Genomic DNA, 7,667 nt, shown 5'->3' on the forward strand with positions numbered 1-7,667 from the left:
GACAGACTTTGGGAGGACTAATATGGAAAGACAGTGGGGGAGAAATTCAGTTGGTTAGCACCTCCTGTTAGTGCCTGGCGGGGGCACTAATGAAGTAGCGAGGCGAATCCAGCGCCGCACGCCAAATCCAGTCGCTCCTTAGCGCTGCCACTAACGGTTAGTGCCAGGCAGTTCGTGACGTCAGTGAGCGTGTAACGCTCACTCAGCGCCCGATCTGCCAAATTGATTATCGCCCCCTGCCTTAGCGCCTCGCCACGACAACGACAGGGAGAGGAGGCGTGAAGCAGGCGGACGGCGGCTCCAGGGACGCTATTTAAAGTGATCAGTCACAGCTGTCAGGTTCGTGCTGTTTTACTGCTTCCTTGTCAGTTTGAGATTGTGCAAGAGTTTGATTCAGTCATTTAAAGGTTCTTTAGTATCAGGAGTGTTGTGGTTACTCAAAATTAGTGACATTTATTCTGACAAGATATCAAAGTGCTATACTTGGTTACATTAATGGGAGCTATACTGGCAGTCGGCCTCGCCCTCCAGGATCTACTGCAGAGGGAGCGGAGGCAGCGAGAAAGAGTGGAACATTTGGCCAGAGGGAGGAGGAGGGCCATCAGGGCTCTCAACAGGAGGCCTTATGCTCCAAGGGTATTCCGACAGCACTTCTCCTACCTCCAATTAAGCGAGGAGCAGTGTATTTGAAGGCTCCCCTTCACCAAGGAGGTGGTCACTGAACTCTGCCACCTCCTGCAACCAGACCTCGAGCCTTGGATCAGGATGACCACGGCTCTCCCAGTGGCAGTCAAGGTCACGTCACCCTCAATTTCTTCGCCAGCGGATCCTTCCAGTCTGCAACAGGAGACATAGCGAACATCTGGCAGTTCGCTGTCCATCGCTGCATCCGAGAGGTCACAGAGGCTCTCTACAGTAGGAGAAGGGATTACATTTCCTTCCCCATCACCAGAGAGAATCAGGATGAGCGTGCATGTGGCTTTGCCGGGATAGTGGGATTCCCTATGGTGCAGGGCGCCATTGACTGCACCCACGTGGCTTTGCGGGCACCGCACAACAATCCTGAGATCTTCCATAACCGCAAAGGCTACCATTCACTTAATGTGCAGTTGGTGTGTGACCACAAGCAGCGAATCCTCAATGTCAATGCCCACTATCCTGGCAGCAGCCACGATGCCTTCATCCTGCGCCAGACTGGTGTGCCAGCACTCTTCCAGGCACCACATCAAGCTCACGGCTGGCTGCTCGGAGACAAGGCTATTCGTTCTCTACCTGGCTCATGATTACCTCCGCAACCCCAGCACTCATATAATGAGAGCCAGATCGCCACCAGGAACATCATCGGGCAGACCATCAGGGTGCCTAAGCAATGGTTCCGCTGCCTTGACCGCTCGGGAGGTGCCCTCCAGTACTCGGCTGAGCGGGTGTTCCATTTAGTCGTTTTCTGCTGCATGCTCCACAACTTGGCTATCATGAGGGCCCAGCCCTTGCCATCGGGGATTGCGGGACCACCTGAGGAGGAGGATGAGGAGGACGAGCAGGAAAAGGAACACGAGGAGGAGCAGCAGGAGCGAGGGAGGGGGCAGCCACTCAATCGGCCTTCCAGAAGGGCGGTCCGTGACCGCTTCATCAGACTGCAGTTCCATTAATTTAAACCCCAGATCCCCGTTGCTCACCATATCCCCATCATTCCATCCCTGTCACAGGCCATATCACAGCACAAAGCTGAAATGAGAGCCACCACAAAATCATCCAAAGCCAATTAATAAATTTATCAATAATCAGTGAACACATATTTACAACAACAATATTAACTATTCACCCTTGTGCAATCCCTTAGTGCTTCTCGTTACTGTGCCTTTGCCTACTCTAGTGCTCCTACAAAGTGTTGGCCCAGTGGCTGCAGCACGGCTGGTGGAAGGCTGCTGAGTGTCCATGTGGGAGACTTCAGATGGCCTTGCAGGATGCCCTTGACCAGCTCTGGGCCTGGCAGGCCCGACTGTGGACTGCACCACCTCAGCATGGGCGGCAGCAGTTGTTATGTTCATTAATAACTAGACATTCTTATTAAGAACAGCTAGCTTCTAGCTAGTCATTTATTCAGTACACGTTCTCTAGGTACAGCATCTGTAGAGATTCAGCATGTGTACTTCTGTGTGCAGGCAGCCATCTTGACTACTGCCTTGTGGGTAGCCTAGTGCATCATGGGTAGTGTAGTCTTAAACACATACAACTAAATATACAGCTCTATAACAGCTCTACGGCTCCATCTAGTGTACCACTCTAGAATGACATGTTATTGATCATTACATCCCCCTTTCTTTGAGGTTAACAAAATCAATATCAATCAACTTTCAAGAAAAACGATAAAGATGATATCAGTAACACTTTTGTTAGTGCTCTATAAACATAAACATTTTCACAACAGTCAATACATTTTCAATATAGTTTTTCTTTGTACTCAAAGATTAAGTCTATCAGGCTTTTTACTACACGTGTGGATCTTCTCAGCATGGGTAAGTCTGATGTGTTTTCATGAGATTGTTCTGGTGGTGAATGACAAGATTCAGTTGCGGCATTGTCATCAATCTGCTCTTGGATAGTTTCTTGTGTTTTCAGGAGGGAACGGCGGTTCCTCCTGAGAATCTGTCCTTCCTCAGTTCTAACAGTGTATGACCTTGGTCGTACTTCCTCAAGAACTGTAGCTTTCCTGTTCCATGCATCTGGATCCTCAATCCTGACAACATCATCCCTTGTCAATGGTTTTAGAGTTTTGGATGACTTGTCATAGTATGATTTCTGTTTCAGCTTTAACAGTTGAAGTCTCTGTCTCAGTTCCTTACTTTGCTGTTCTTTTGCACAGCAGGGTAGCGTGGTGCGCAACTTGCGACCCATTAGTAGTTCAGCAGGTGAAGAACCACAGCCTAAAGGTGAGGCTCGGTATCTCAGCAGCGCGAGATAAGGATCAGACTTGCTTTCTGTCGCTTTCTTCAGTAGCTGCTTGAGAACTTGAACACCTTTCTCTGCCTTACCATTTGACTGAGCATACAAAGGACTGGATGTGATGTGCTGAAAGTCATAATGTGCTGCAAACTGTTGCCACTCCTTACAGTTGAAGCACGGACCATTGGTGCTAACGGCAATCCTGGCAATTCCATGTCTGGCGAAGATGGATTTCACATGCATTATGACACTGCTTGCTGTGGTGCTTGAGAGCAGCGCCATCTCAGGATAGTTAGAATAGTAGTCAATCACTATTAGATATTCTTTACCATTCAAATGAAAGAGGTCCATACCAACCTTTTGCCATGGTGCTGTTGGTAGGTCAGCTACTATCATTGGTTCCTTTGTTTGTTTGTTTTGGTGTTTCTGACATGTCTCACATTTGCCTATCATGTTCTCGATGTCCTTATTTATGCCAGGCCAATAAACAGTGGGGGAGAAATTGGGTGAGTAGCGCCACCTGTTAGCGCCTAAAGAGGCAGTCAGTGGCTGTAGCGCCACTGGCTGTGTCTCCCGCGATATTCAGTAGGGGCGCTAATGGTGGCATTAGGCATTTGCGCTGCGCCGCCACCGATGACATCATCGGTGTGCACAGCGCCCCATTCGTGCCCCGTTCGCGATATTTGGTAGCGAACGCCGCAGTTGCGCCGTTCGCTACCCGCGCCCAGTTCACGGGGCCTTACTGTGCCAGCAGCGGCGCAAGTTAAGGTGGAGGTGTGGGGCGGCCGCTTTTTCGGTGGCCGCCTGCCAGCACCTCCGTCCTCGGCCTCTTAACCCCCCCCCCCGCGGCATTGCCGGCTGTTTCCCGAGAGCCCGGCACTTCTCCTTGGTGCCGGGCTCATTTGCCGGCACTCGCGAGCAGGGATCGCGCTGTTGCAGGCACCTCCCCCTTAACAGTGGGAGGAAGGCCTGCAGTACCGCAGCGTGCCGTGCCGTGCCGCAGCATGTGGCGCTGCGGCACGTTGCGCTGCGATAATCAGTTTCAGCGCCCTAAGAGGGACGCGGAGCGCATCGAGCCTCGCCCCGTGTCCCTCGAGGGGCACTGAAACTGAATTTCTGGCGATCGGTATTACTCCGATCGCTGCGCTAAATCCTGCGCTCAGGCGACTTTTGCGCCACTTTGGCGCCCCAACCCAATTTCTAGGCTTGTGTCACTTGCTCTCCTTTTGCATTTTTCAATTCCGAGGTGTCCCTCATGAATCCTTTTGAGCATGTCTTGACGTAGAGCCTGTGAAATGACTATTCTGTTCTGTTTTAGTAATGGTCCACTTGCGACACTCAATTCTGACCTTATGTGAAAGTATTTTGGACAGGAAATTTTGGCCAACCATGATGAATGTTCTCTATTACTGTTTGTAACACTGTATCTTTTACTGTTTCTTCTGCTATTTGCTTTGATTTTGTGTCTGACACAGGCAGCGCAGCAGTGACCATACTCACATGAACATCCACGTCTTCTTCAGTAGAGCTCACATGACTCATTGTGGGTGCTCGGGATAGTGCATCTGCTAACACTATGTATTTGCCTGGTGTGTAGATCAGTTCAAAGTCATATCTTTGCAGCTTCATCATGAGTCATTGAATCCTTGGAGACATCTCAGTCAGATTTTTTTTTATGATGGCAACCAGTGGGCTGTGGTCTGTCTCAACTGTGAAGGTGGGAAGTCCATATATGTAGCCATGAAACTTTTCTAGTCCAACTACCAAGCCTAGACATTCCTTTTCAATCTGGGCATATCGACACTCAGAATCAGTCATAGACCTGGAGGCATAGGCAACAGGCTTCCAATCTTCACCCTCTGCTTGTAGCAAGACCGCACCTAGGCCATCTTTTGATGCATCCGTTGACACTTTGATTCTCTTTGTTGGGTCAAAGAAAGTGAGTACAGGTGTGGTTGTCAGCACTGTTTTGAGGTTCATCCACTCTTGTTCATGACTTTCTGTCCATGCGAACTCATTTGTTTTATGTAGCAGGTCTCGCAGACAGGTTGTCTTGGCTGACAAGTTAGGGATGAACTTTCCAATGAAGTTTATCATCCCCATGATGCGTAGTACTCCTTTTTTGTCAGTGGGTCGGGCATTTTGAGTATGGCGTTTACTTTTTCCATATCTGGCTCTATTCCTTTACCAGATAGAATATCTCCTAGGAAAGTGACTTTCTGGACGCCAAACTGACACTTGGCTTTGTTGAGCTTCAGTCCATTCCGGCGTATGCTCTGTAGCACTTTAGTCAGTCGCTCATTGTGTTCTTTCAGTGTGGAGCCCCAGATGATGATGTCATCAACATAGACCCGGACTCCTTCCAGACCTTCAATTGTGTGTTCCATCGCTCTATGAAAGATTTCAGATGCAGATATTATCCCGAAAGGCATTCTGAGGAAACAATACCTGCCAAATGGTGTGTTGAAGGTACAGTATTTGGTGCTCTCTTCATCCAGTTTTAGTTACCAAAATCCTTGTGCGGCATCGAGCTTTGTAAAGTATCTGGCACCTGACATTTCACTGGTGATTTCTTCTCGCTTGGGAATCTGGTAGTGTTCACGTTATATGTTTGCATTTAAGTCCTTTGGATCCATGCATATTCTTAGATCATTGTTCTTTTTCTTTACACATCCCATGGAGTTAACCCAGTCTGTTGGCTCTTCGACTTTCCTGATGTCTCCTAGTGTGGTCATTCTGTTCAGTTCTTTCTTGAGTCGGTCACGCAGGGGTGCTGGAACTCTTCGTGGAGCATGTACCACTGGCTGAGCATCCTCCTTTAGCTGGATCTTGTAAGTGAATGGTAGAACTCCAAATCCTTTGAACACATCCTGGAAATTACTCACTACAGAATCCACTGAGTCATCTGGTCTGCTTATGGCACAGTTTATACGGTAGACTCTCTTGACCAGTTCTAAGTCTTCACAAGCTTTGTCACCTAGTAGTGAATCAAGTCCTTCAGCCACAACAGAAAACATGAGATGATGCACTTTGTCTTTGACTGTCACTTTAAGTCTGCATACACCTAAGCTATCTATTTTCTGACCATTATAGTTCTTCAGTAGTACTGACTTTTTCTGTATTTTGGGCTTTTCTTTCGTGTTTTTAATGTCACTCATACTGATTAAGTTTGCTTTTGCCCCAGTGTCCAGTTTCAATGTAACTAATGCTCCATTTATCTGCAGTGGGATCATCCATTTGTCCTCTTTTACTGCATTGACGTTATGTTCAGCATTGTCCATATCTGAGGGCTGCACATTTTTTGTATCCTTTTTGATATTGTCACATGACACCATGCGTACAAAAAATGTCTCACTTAAATCAGTGTCCTCAATCACATTAACTCGTTGCCCTTTCTTTGTTTTTATTTTTGAAAAGCGTTGTTTGGCAAAGTGATTCTTTCCATGACATTTTGTGCATATTTTTCCAAACGCTGGGCATTGTTTTAATTGGTGTTTGTAACCACAGCGTTTACAATTAAAAATTCCTTCCTCTGATTGCTTTTCATTTCTGTTCTGCCCATGTTTCTTCCCTTTGTAGGACACAGCACTGACAGCAGCACTTACTACAATCGCATCATTATTGATTTCACTGAAAGTCTTCGCGTGCTGTCGAGCTAGCTCACTGGCTTGGCATATTTTCACAGCATTTTCCAATGTCAGTTCGGTTTCTCTCAACAGATGTTCCCTGACCTTTTTATCCTGAATACCAAACACAATCTGGTCACGAATCATGGATGCCTTCAGTTCAGAGAAATTACATGTCTGTGCTTTCAGTTTCAGATCGGTCACAAAGCTATCAAAAGTCTCATTTTGCTGCTGTGTCCTTGAACGGAACACGTATCTTTCATAGGTTTCATTCTTTTTGGGAGAACAATGTGTATCAAATTTCTTTAGCACATCGTCTAATTTTTCTCTGTTCTCCTCTGGATTGAATACAAATGTATTAAATACCTCTATTGCCTGTGGGCCTGCAACCATGAGCAGCAACGCTACCTTCCTTGCGTCTGGCTTCGTACCGAACCCGATGGCAGCAATGTAGAGTTCGAATTGTTGTTTGAAAGCCCGCCAATTGTAGTCGACATTTCCCATGAGATTCAAACCGCCTGGTGGCTTCAAAGACTCCATGTCGCGTTTCACAATGTTTAGCAGATTTTCACAACTCCTGGTACCATGTTATGTTCATTAATAACTAGACATTCTTATTATGAACAGCTAGCTTCTAGCTAGTCATTTATTCAGTACACGTTCTCTAGGTACAGCATCTGTAGAGATTCAGCATGTGTACTTCTGTGTGCAGGCAGCCATCTTGACTACTGCCTTGTGGGTAGCCTAGTGCATCATGGGTAGTGTAGTCTTAAACACATACAACTAAATATACAGCTCTATACAGCTCTACAGCTCCATCTAGTGTACCACTCTAGAATGACATGTTATTGATCATTACAGCAGTCTGGGCTGGCTGAATGACGTGCAGCGACAAGGGCAATGGCGGAGTGCCAGCGGTGGGAGCAGGAATGCTGTCATCCTGAGAGAGGACAGCAGGTTCCTGCTCCACTGACCCACTGCCACTCCCCGGGGCAGCACCTCAGCTTGCCTAGCAATCTGTTGGAGCCCCGGTCAATGGTGGTAGACCCAGCCATGATGGCAGCAGTCAGAGCTTGCGTGGCATCAAGCTGAGTGCAT

This window comes from Somniosus microcephalus, chromosome 13, assembly GCF_052327205.1.
Source record: "Somniosus microcephalus isolate GS21.2 chromosome 13, FLI_Smic_1.0, whole genome shotgun sequence".
Lineage (NCBI taxonomy): Eukaryota > Metazoa > Chordata > Chondrichthyes > Squaliformes > Somniosidae > Somniosus > Somniosus microcephalus.